Source organism: Vombatus ursinus, unplaced genomic scaffold, assembly GCF_900497805.2.
Source record: "Vombatus ursinus unplaced genomic scaffold, bare-nosed wombat genome assembly UNPS02015066.1, whole genome shotgun sequence".
NCBI lineage: Eukaryota > Metazoa > Chordata > Mammalia > Diprotodontia > Vombatidae > Vombatus > Vombatus ursinus.
The window spans coordinates 5,506,690-5,519,021 of record NW_020954844.1 but is presented as its reverse complement, the minus strand read 5'-3'; the positions used below and the strand labels follow the sequence as shown (position 1 = coordinate 5,519,021).

The following is a 12,332-nucleotide window of genomic DNA, read 5'->3' as shown; positions in this document are numbered from 1 at the left end:
CCCATTGGAAAACCTTCCTGTATTCTGAACAAGCTCCTTTACATCCCTAAACTGTTCTATCAACTCTATTTCTGCTTCACTTGGAGTCCCTAGACCCCTACAGCCTTCTCATTGGTGGCCTCTTTTCCTTTCATTCTTCCTAATTTGCAGAATAAGGATAAGTGATTTCTTTGTGCCCAGTAACCTTTCTTCCTTCCCTTTTAAATATAGGCAGCATCCTAATTCTTTGATATCTCTGTCCTTCTACAGACCTCTGAGTCATTCATCATCCTCATTCATTTTGAGGCTACATGGTACCTTGATTGGAGTCAGAGCATCTAGGTTCAGATATTACTTCTGCTGCTTAATATCCATGTGACCATAGTAAAAATCATTTAACCTGTCAGGATCTCAGTCTCCACATTTGTAAAAAAAAGTTGCATTAGATAGTATCTAAGGTGCCTTCCAATTCTTAAGCTATGCTTCTATTACTCTATGACATTCCCTGGCCCATAGTCTTCCTGTTCAAATAAAATGAAATAACTTTCAGATCAAAAAAAATAATATATGCAAAGAGTTTTGCAAACTTTATAGCACCATCTAAGTGGTAGTTATTAATATTGTTAGTTTTTTTATTATCATTGATGATAACAACAACAGCAATTTCTCCCCTCCTTGCTATACTGACTGGCCCTAGAAACTGGACCATACTTTACCTTCAGATCCCATCCAGAAACTTTACCATTCTTATCACCTGCCTACTGGCATACACATCCGGAATTGAATTTTTAGAGGACACATAACCTAATGACAAATGAAACCACAAACAGCCTTCAGAAATAGCCTCCTAGCTAGATATGATCACAGAATGAGAGCTGGGAAATACTAGAGAGGCCATCTATCCCATATTCCTAGTTTTACATATAAAGGAATTGATCCCCAGAGAAGTGAAGAGATTTACCCAAGGTCACACACATCATAATGATAGCTCACATTTTCATAACATTTTAAAGGTTACAAAGCATTTTGCCCATATTATTTCAGTTCTCACTACAATCTGATAAGGTTGTCATTATTATCTACATTATCTGAATTCTACAGATTAGGAAACTGAGACTCAGTGAGATGAAGGGAACTCTCCAGGGTCACACAAAAATGGAATTTGAATACAGATCCTCTGACTCCAAGGTCAAGGAAGGCTTTTTACAGTATACCTTGCTGTCTCTCCATGACAGAAAATTAAAAACTAGAAAGTTGATTCAAATGAGGACTTTCTTGGGGCTACAACTGAATAACAAGAAAACAACCAATCTGCTGAGTCAGTCTAGTGGAAACCTTCATTTAAAAGAATCGTTTGCTGTCTTCACAAAGGGGCAATTTGGTTAATTCATTCAGAAGACCAAATCAATTCACGAAAGGGGGAAAAAAAGAGGAGGGGAGTTGCAGAAAGGGCTGTACAAGATCACATGATACTGAACAAACTGATGGTTGGATTGACTCCATTGAGCTGTTGTTTGGATGTACTGACCAGTCAATTCTGGCTACACCCAGACATAGTTTCACAGCCTTGATTATTCAAGGAAAAGACATGAAATTTTTTTCAAACATTTTGTGACTATCATTAGGACATTAATATCACATAGAAGAAATAGTACTGTATTAGGAGTCAAGAAAATCAAAATCTTAGCTCTCTTACTACCTGTATAATATTAGGCACCCCAATTAACTTCTCTGAACTTTAGTTATTGCATCCATAAAATGGAAGTGAAGTGTGTTGGACTGAATTATATCTTCTGGTTCAAAATTCTATGATGTTGCCAAGGGCTTTGCTTCATTCCACTATAAAAACAAATAAATAATGCCCCTGATTGTTTGTATGAGGTCCATATTACCCACATCACACAGTAATTCAATTCAATTTAATTCAATGAGTCCAATGCAATGCAATGGAATTGCAACAAGAATTTATTAAATGTTAACCATATGCCATGCACCATGCCTGGCACTGAGGACATGATAAAAAATAAAAAGCAATACAGAGCCAAAAAACAAAAGTAAAACTCAGTCGTTGCCTTAAGGAGTTTATATTCCATCATCTATGGCCAAGGTTGGCAACTCGATCCAGATGCTGGTAGTGTTTCATAGTCATTCATGATTTTCTATCCCTTGAATAGTTTTTAGCTGAATATAATGCCACCAAAAGGGATCGAAGGAGCAGAATTCCAAATTTGCTGAGTTGCTTTGAATAGCTTTGAGGTCCTTCATGTGGTCTGTGTAATTAACTTGCAACAGAAGGGATTTGTTATTGAGTCAGCCTAATTTTAGCCATGCAATTATATCGCATCAAACCAGAGATGGGGGATTGGTACTGTTAAGTTGGAAATAAAACGATGCTTTAATTATTTAGAGGGACACATGAGCTCAAAGACGAACTCTTTGATCGGGGAGTTAGATTGACTTGGATAAAATTGTGAAGTTGGTACAATGTGCCTATGGCATTGACTTTTTTATCAACCTTCTCTGAACTCTTTTCGCTTTTATTCCCAAAGCAGCATTTCTGTTTCCCATTTCTACTTGACCCCACTCTTAGATGCTAATTGATAGTGTTAATACATTGTCCTTCTCAGGGTAAAAAAAAAAAAAGTACATTTAAATGGGAAACTTCAAAATCATACTTGTGGGAGGTGCCAAACTCATACGATCAAAGGCTTAGAGATTTAAGGGAGCTTAAAGGTTATGTAGCCCAACCTGGGGCAGTTAGGTGGCACAGTGGATAGAGTGCTGGGCTCAGAGTCAAGAAGACTCATCTTCCTGAGTTCAAATCTGGCCTCAGACACTTACTAGCTGGGAGACCTTGGGCAAGTCACTTATCCCTATTTGCCTGTTTCCTCATCTGTAAAATGAACTGGAGAAGGAAAGGACAAATCTCTCTACTCTTGTTGCCAAGAAAATGTCAAATAGGCTCACAAAGAGTTGGACATTATTCAACACCAATAATAACAATAGTCTAACCCTGACATTTTACAAAGAAGGAAACTGAGATAGAGGTAAAGTGATTTACCTGAGGTCACATAGGTATTAAAAGGCCAAGTTTTGATTCAAGCCCAGATCTTCTGACTCCCAATCCAACACTCTTTCCACTGGACCAGGGTGACTAGAAAATCTTTGAGAAACAAAGGAATTGCTAATAATAGAAATTTAGATTGGGGAGGATCAGCTTTCACCAGGGCTAGCCTTCTTCTCTCTCACTCAAAAAAAATAAAATAAGACTACATAAGTATTTACCATATTTATTTGTAAGCCCATTCTTACTCCTGGAATTTGAGACCATTTAGATTGATGATTGATTTATATTAAGCAGGCTCAATTCATATTAACCAGGCTCTAAATGTCAGAGCAAAACTCACCACAATAGGCCTTAAATCTACCCATGCTTCTGAGACGACTTTGTAGCTGTCACAGCCTCTACCAGCCTACCACAGAGCAGCAGAGGTTCTTCTGTGCCCCTGAAGCCCTAGATCTTGCAAAGGACTGCCTGCACATTCTTTCTCTCTTTCCATTTCTTTCTCTTTTTCCTTTTTCCCTTCCACCCTTCCTCCACCACCTCCTCCTCTTCCTTCTTCTTCTCGCTCTTGTTCTTGTTCTTCTTCTTCTTCTCTCTCCCTTCCTTCCTTTTTAGTTTCTTCTCTCCTTTCTTTTCTTTGTTTCTTTCTTTCCTTCTTTGTTCCTTCCTCCCTTAGCTTCTTCTTAATTCCTTCACTCCTTCCATTCCTTCCTCCCTCCTTCCATTATTTACCTTTATTACTTCTTTCCTCCTTTCCTTTCTCTCTTCCTTCTTCCCTTTCTTCCTTTCTCCCTATTTTCCATGCTCCCTACCTCTCTCATTCCATTTTCCTTCCCTTCATTACTTCCTCTCCCTTCATTATTCCTCCATCTCTCTTCTTTCCTCCCTCTTTCCTTCACTCCCCTTTTCTACCCTCTTTTTCCTTCCTTTCTTCACTCCTTTTTTGCTTCCTTCCCTCCTTTTTTCCTTCCTTCCTTATTTTTTTCCTTCCTTCCCTCCTTTTTTTCCTTCCTTCTTTCAAAAAGTCTTTCTGGCCTGTCCAAGCTAGAATTGCAAGGACTAGCCAAAGACATGATGCCACATTAATTAGTATGAAAAATTTGAGCTAATTTTTTCCAGCCCAGGACATTTCATTTCTCCTTAAGCAACCTGGTGATTCCCTTGCTCCCAGGGACCCATCTTTTAGTGTTGAACTTAATTTGAAATCTGATTGACTTAGCCCTCTGGAACTCAGAACTCTTGAACTCAAGTGAACCACCAGCCTCCCTTGTTTCTTCCAGTTCTTAACAAAGTCCTACTTTCTGGGAAAAAAAAACACCTTCCCCAGTGCTCCTTAATATTAGTGCCTTTGCTTAAGTACTACCCTCCAATTGATAGTGCATTTATCTTGTTGGTACGGATAATTTTCCCACATATCACTCCCCTACTACATTGCAAACTCCTTGAGGGCAGGCCTGCTTTATTCCCTTTTCCCTTTTATGCCCAGCCCTTAGCACAGTGCCTGGTGCATAGTAAGTGCTTAATGCTAGTCAGTTGTTTGACTGACCTCAGTATTCCAAGTAGCAGTGATTGTAGGCATGTCCTATCATGACCTCGTCTTCATCTGATTTCTGGCAACAGACAGTTTGACTAACAAACCCAAAATGATGATCTTCTCTGCTGATGACCTGGCTGCTGCCGCATTTGATCTGGATTTATTTGGAGTGCCTCTGAACAAGACAGTTTTCTTATAAGCTTGTATCTTATTCATTCTGCTGAGGAACTCTGTTCCTGCAATTTTTGTTGACAGCTTACCTTTACCCTTGTCACTGGTCCTAGGACATTTGTCTCACTCATTGTGTTCCAGAAGGTTTGGGTCCTTGGTTGAAGCTGGCTGAAGTCTCTGCCTATATAGGAGTGAGAGGGGTTCAAGAGGGGTCTGTAGAGGAGGTAGTAGCCCCATATTGGTTTGAGTATACTTGTGTGTGACATTGTGATCCTAAAATCTCACATGAATTCAATATTATCACATATTTTTTTGAGTTGGAAGCAGTGGTATGATAATAAATGTATAATGATCCATTCTAAAAAAAGTACACACTACATACTTTTAAGTTTAATTTGCATTATTAATATTTTCTCCATCACTTTCTTAAGTCCAGACAATTAACACAATAATAAATCAAGCTCTGATTTGTAGCATCTTCTGGTTGCCAAAGTTTAAATGTTCACAATGAAAACTTTACAGCTTGCTCTTATGAGCCAATAGGAGCTGCTTTACAGCATACCTCTGGTTCAAAGACCCTCTAGTTCAACCCATAGTGTAATAAAAGACCCTCCCCCTACAGCTTGCTGACAAGTGGTTATCTAATATTTGCTTAACACTTTAAAAGAGTCCCAACCACCTAAGGCAGCCCAGCCCAGTGTGGCATACTTCCAATTGTTAGATTTCTCCCCCACCCTTGGCACTAAGCCTAAATTGGCATCTCTGCAGCTCCCAGCTTTTGTATCTCTGCCTTCTTGAGCCAAAAGAACATGTCTAATCCATCTTTCCCGTAATAGCCTTTTCAATACTTGAAGAAAAAAGGCAGAGATTCCAAGGAAGATATAGCTCAATACCCTGTAAAGATACTATTCATTGGCAATAAATATTGGCCTTGAAAAAAAAAACAGTAACCTTTTTAGGGTCTAGGCTATGTTTCCGTGATGTATAAAGAGCTTTTTTCATATATATGATCTTATTTGAGCCTAATAATAACCTTGTGTGGCCTGTGCTATGGGTGTGATTATGCCCATTTTCCAAATAAAGAAACTGAGATTCATATTGGATTCATTTCTTACCCATGATCACTCAACTGGTAAATCTCAGATGTGAGATTTAAACTTAGAGTTTCCTGAATCCAAGTTCACCATTCTGTCCAAGTATGCCATGTTGCCTCCTATTTATAATCACGTAGAAATAAGTTTTGTTTCCCTGCACCTGGTCAACATGCCTTGACTGTTCTGAAGGTCTTGGTGCTAGTCTGTCATGTTAGCCCAGATGTCCCCTTCAGTGGCCCTTTTACTTATTTACTTACTTATTTATTCTTCTATGTGTCTATCTATCTATCTCTCTGTCTCTCTATCTATCCTTTCATTTAGCTATTTATTTATTTAACTTTTCATTCATTCATTTACTTATTTATTCATTCATTCATGTAGCTATTTATTTATTTAGTAATTTATTCATTTGTTTGTTCATTCATTTATTTATTTAAAATGGGTAGTAGTGACATTTGATCTCTTCCCTTGTTTTATTAGGTGTGGCTCAAAGAGCTGAAAATCATTCTTGACAGGAGGAACATTGAAAACCAAAGACTTTAACCACCAGTTGGGCACTGCAGTCCTCATTTACATATATGCTATTGATAACCAATCAGGATGCAGTCCAGGGACAAAGAGTGTTTTGATAATTCAGGGAGTGCACTTCATTTCTCCTTGGCCTCTGCACTCGAACTCTTAAAGAGAATCAGATAAATTATTTTTTAAAGGGACCCCTCCCCCAAAGGAGAAACCAAAGATTACATTTGGGAGAAATAAAGATGTGTCATTTATAGCTCTCTTTTTTCACTGAGAGGCTTAGATGAGATTCTTTGTGATAAAGCATATGTGTTGTTATGAGGAAAAAAAAATATTCTCCATTATTCCCATCTGCATTTCATGTGTACTATAGAATCTGAGAGCTAGAAGGGGCCCCAAGAGATAACCTAGCCCAGAACTTTCATTTTAGAAATGAGGAAGCTAATTAAGAACAAAAGGAATAAATGAAGTGACTTGTTCAAGGTCACCTAGTGAGTTAGAGGAACAGCTGGGTTCAGAATCCAGGACTATTGGCTTCCAGTTCTTTTCATTGCACCACTACCAAGATGAAGAAGAGAGGCCTAGATATAAGGCATAAGACAATAGAGTAACTGGTTTGAATATCGGGATTATCTCTCCATATAATCATGAGTATCCCACCTTACAAAAAAAAAAGCAAAATTGTTTATTAGAGTTTGACAGTGTCTATTCATTCAAATATGTAGTTAACCAATTAGCAGCAAGTAGTGGATATAAGTGTAGAAATCAACAAATCTCATGCTTTTTAAAACACCAGACAAGGAAGGAATCACTAGCCCTTGGTTCCGGGTCTTTTCCTTGAAAGAATTTTGAGTTTTAAGGGACCACCTCTGTGGTCATCTAATCCAACCTATCCCTGGAAAGGAATCCCTAATATATCATACCTGATGAATGATTGTCTAGCCTCTGCCCAGAAGACTTACAGTGAGGGAGAAGACCATTCCACTCAGAAATAAATAGCTCTGTTACAAAAATCTTTCTTTTTGTAATTTTTTTTAATACTCATGACATCAAGCATAAATGTTCATCTTCTCAACTTCTACCCATTGCTGTCAGTTCAGCTCTCTGGTATTAAAGAGAATGAGTCACATCCTTCTTCCATATGACAGCTTGTCAAATAATTGAAGTTAGTTATCACCCTCACACTTACCCCAGAACACCTTTTCTCTTGGCTAAATAAACTCAGCTCCTTCAACCAGTGTTCATACTGCCTGGACATGAGACCCTTCATCATGTTATTTTCCCTACTCAGGACTTTCCTTTTTGTCAATGCCCTTCATAAGTGTGAGACTGGATCCCAGAACCAACCATAGTAATCCAATTGTGTTCTTACTGCAACAGAATACAGTGGGATTATGACCTCTTTCTTTCTGGAAGATAGTCTTTCTTTGTTGACGGCTATAATTGATTTCCACATTCTTTTAATCTGCCTAATTCATAACACAAATTGCAAAAGAGATTGATATTTTGATATAGAAAGACTATCTTCCTGGGAGCACCAAAGAACGTAAAACTTGTGGATATAAGGTGCTATTGCGGCTAGACCCTGAGAAACACAAAATCTCCATTTGCCAGTGGTATATTTGAATATTATAAATAGGTGGGGACACTCTCAGACTGTCCCCAGTGATGAGAAGAAATGTTGACTAGTTCCATTTTCTTCTGGTCATTAAAAAGAAAAATAAAAAAACCTCTCATTCCCATTTTCTTTTAGGTCTGGGGTGTTTTTGTAAATTTTGTGTTTTGCTTGGTTTAATTTTTGCCCAAATTATTATATATTATTTTTTTTTAGACAGAATGACATTAACTTGTTAACATTTCAAACTGCTGAGTTACATTGATAAGCCCTAATTAAAACTCCTGTCTTGCATCTCAATTTGATTAACTTGCAAATTTCCCAGTTTGTGATCTACTGTTTATAGATAACCTTTTTTTTAATTTCAGTTTTGTGAAAGGTCAATTATGAATTTTTAAAAGGCAAGAGCATTTTAACTATATTCAGGAAAAAAAAACCTCTTACTCACTGGAAGTGATATTAATAAGACACAGTGTAATAATGCTTGTATCTAAGTCTCACATCATCAAGTATATTGTGTAGGTTGAGGACCCCTAGAGTCAAATGGGTTTTCTGCTTCAAAAATTGGTTTCTCAGGGGGCTCGTTCATCCTTCAGAGTGATTTCTTGGAAAATGTTTGATGGTGTTGGTAAAGCCCCTTGTGCTTTTTTGAGTCCATCAGAGACAAATATGGTAGTATGTAAAAAGTGCCAAGTGAGTCAAGACCCTTGTGGTCCTGGCTGTTACTGACGATTCCTGAACTATGAGCCAAAGTTATTAAATTAGCAACCTGGATAGTGCCTAATGAGTACCTTCCCTGAGCCCAGCATTATGAACTATAAGAGATAGGATAATCCTTGCCTGGAAGGGGATGACAGTATGGTTGGGGAGATGCAACTCACTGATATGAAAATTATAAAATATCCAATTCAATCCAACAAGCATTAAGTACCTACTATGCATTAGGCACTTGGCATACATATCCCCTCCCACCCTTCACTCCTCATGATCCTTTGGTGATACAAATGGTGAAAGGAAAAACAAAAGTAACTGCCTTAAAGTGGCTTATATTCTACTGGCAGGATACAACATCTAAGTAGATGAGTTTTTGCAGTATGATCTTAGGGGGAGGGAGAGAACTATAACAAGTAAAGGGGCCAGGCAAAGCTTTTCTGGAAGAGATGGCCTGTTCATTGAGCTTTGAAGGAGGAGAGGGATTCTGCAGGAAAGTCTGTATTGAAATATTCCATCAGGTCATACAGATTATAAACTTTATCATAGAATAGAGGAGGGAGCCAATGGAGCGAATTTGCTAGCTAGCCCTCAAATCATCCTCTTGAGGACTTTGTGATTGAGGGTCTACTCTGAATATTCCCAGTGTGAACAGTTATTGCAAAGCCCATGCAGAGAAAATGTTAATGAGACAACATGAAATAGTGGGAATGCGCTTAGATTTATATCTGGGCTCGGACTCTGATACTTCCTGCCTGTGTGATCTCTGAGCCTCACTTTCCTCATGTATAAAACAAGGAAGTTATACTAGATGGCCTCCAGGACCCCTCCTACTTCTAAATCTGTTATCTTATGATCTATGACCCCATGACCTGCCAGAATTAAATAAAACATTGCTTCCTCCTCACCACCTGACAGACAAAAGAGGGAGCTAATCTTCAGGATCCATATCCAATGCTTTCTATTCAACCATGTTGCATACACATCTTTGCCCTCCCCAACTCTTCCCACCAGCTACTCCCTTCAAAGACAAACTTTCACCACCCCAACACCCCTCCAGCATACTTTAGCACCTGCACCCTTTAATTACTATTGATGTCACCATTGGTATGTGTCAATGGAAAATTTCCCATAGTCCCTAGTTCCTCCAAATGATTGAGTTCTAGTTCTCTTCTGACCACTCTTCCCCAATGGGGCTTTCTTGGTATTTCTCACTTCCTTTCTCATAACCTTATACTTGAGGCTTCGCTTATGTCTGGAATGTACTTCTCCCCACTGCCTATTGGTTTCTTTGGTTTTCTTCAAAGCATAGCTCAGGTATGACCTTTTTCACCTTCTTCACCTTCATTATCCCCCAGATGCTAGAGCATTCTCTCCCAGAATACCTTAAAATATATACACACTTATTCATATATTTACATGTTGTCTATCCCATTAAAATATAGGTTCACAATGTCATAAATATGGAGCTGGAAGGGTTCTTAGAGGCAATCTAATCAACCTCCCCCCCCCATTTCACAGATGACAAAACTTAGTCCCAGGAGGAGAACTGACTCGTCCAGCCAGGGTCATAGCTTGTGCTGAAAAGCACCATGCAGGTAATCTAGTCTAACCCCCTCATTTTATAGATGATGAAACTGAGACCAAGGGAGTTTAAGTGACTTACCCAAGGTCACACAGATAGTAATCATCAGAAGCAGGATTTGAGCCCAAGTCTCTTAAAGTGGTTTCTATGTCCACTATACTGTTCTCCATCTCCCTATGAAGTTTAAACCACTTAAGTGATATATGATTCGCACATTTGACTTCCCTACTCAGTCACATCCAGTAGCTCCCTATTCTTCCTATAACAAATTAAATAAATAAATATAAACTCTGTTTATTTTTCAAAGCCTTCACCACCCGGCCTTAACTTAGCCTTTTTCTTTTCCAGCCTCATCTTTCCCTCTAGCCTCCCTCACAGATTTGGCAAAAATGCCTTCTCTCTGTGCCTCACATGTGAGACTCTATTTCCTGTCTCTGAACCTTTGCACTGGAGGTTCCCCTATACCTCACCATCCCCTCAAAGAGGGCCTTTGTTCCTTTAATACAAAGCTCTAATGCTGCCTTCTGTGGGAAGCCTTCTCCTGATTCATCTTGCTGATGTCCTCCCTTGTTCCCCCTAACTACCGCATACTGAACTTCTTTGTATTTATTATCTTTACATATTTTTTCTATGATACTTCTATATGTATTTATCTTTGAGGAAGCTAGGTGATCTAAATAGATAGAAGGTATCAGGAAGATCTGAGTTCCAACCTGGCCTCAGGCACTTGCTAGATGTGTGACCCTGGGCAAGTTACTTAACCTTTGTCTGCCTCAGAGCTGGAAAAGGAAATGGCAAACCACTCCTGTATCTTTCTCAAGAAAACCCCAAATGAAGTCACAAAGAATCAGACATGACTGAAAATGACTAAACAATAATAACAACAAGTCTTTAGATGGGTTTGGTGGGAGGTGGACAATAGCACCCCTGGCTCCCCACCAAAAACATACATACCATTAATGTCCCTGTACTGGACACTCTGAGGAAGAAGCTTTGTTTGACAAGAAGCTATGAACTCATTTCACTGAGGCACCTAGACTTATTTTTTTTTTTAGCTTGCTGCTCTGATATTGGTTAAATTCTTCTATTCAGTGCCCGAATACCCCCTCTTTCTATGTTCTCCTTCCTCAATCACACTCCAAGCCTGAAGGAGCGGATTCCTTTCATCTGGTGTAAGTTTGCCAAGACCAAGTATAAAAATTGTCTTGAATGGATTCCTTTTAGCAGATGTAATCAAAGAAAATGAGCAGCCTTGTTACTGAGAATATGGATGGCACCTTTGGGCCCCTTTGATTTTGCACATGTGCTCTCCAGCACTATTATGTGGTGGAGGGTCTATGTTTGGCCATCATTGCTGATGCTGCCACGAATTGTTTGGCTTGAAGGTAGCCTAATGGTTGCAGTGTTTTAATTATTTTAGAAAATCAGTCCTTTTCAGAGGAACTAACTTCCATTTCTGAGTTCCCCTGGTTTCCTTTCACACTCAGCTCAAATCCCATTTCTATACTCTTTGTCTTTCTCTCTCTGATTGATTATCTGTAATTTCCCTTGTCTATGTTTTGTTTGTGTATAGTTGCTTGCCGGTTGTCTCACCCAACAATCTGTGAGGTCCTTGAAAGAAGGGATGACAATTTGTTGGTTTCTTTGTTTTTACACATTTTTGTATCCCTATCACTTAGCACAGTGCCTGGCATATAGAAGGTGCTTAATAAATGCTTGTCCACTAGATGACTGATTTCTCTGATGCTACCAAAACCAAATGCCATCTTTTTGGGAAAAGGGGATTATTCTCAGTTGTTCCCAGTTAGTGATGTCTTTCTTTTCCATACTACTTTCCAGTTGCTCTCTAGACAGAGAGATAGATATAAATTAGATAGACAAATATAAGACATGTGTGTTTATGCATGTACTGAATGCATAAGTACACATATGTATATGTATATATGTACATGTGTATGAACACACACAAATACATACATGCACATGCATACGCATTTATATACACACAGGTTTTAGATGCCTGTGTACACACATACACATTTTTGTACAAACATGCATAT

The 12,332-nt window shown here is 38.7% G+C and overlaps 1 protein-coding gene across 1 annotated transcript in view; it reads left to right on the top strand.

The window, feature by feature from the left end:
* Nucleotides 1–12,332, top strand: part of CTNNA2 (catenin alpha 2) — a 1,364,056-nt gene that overhangs the window by 1,274,274 nt on the left and 77,450 nt on the right. The gene's annotated exons all lie outside the window — the stretch shown is intronic.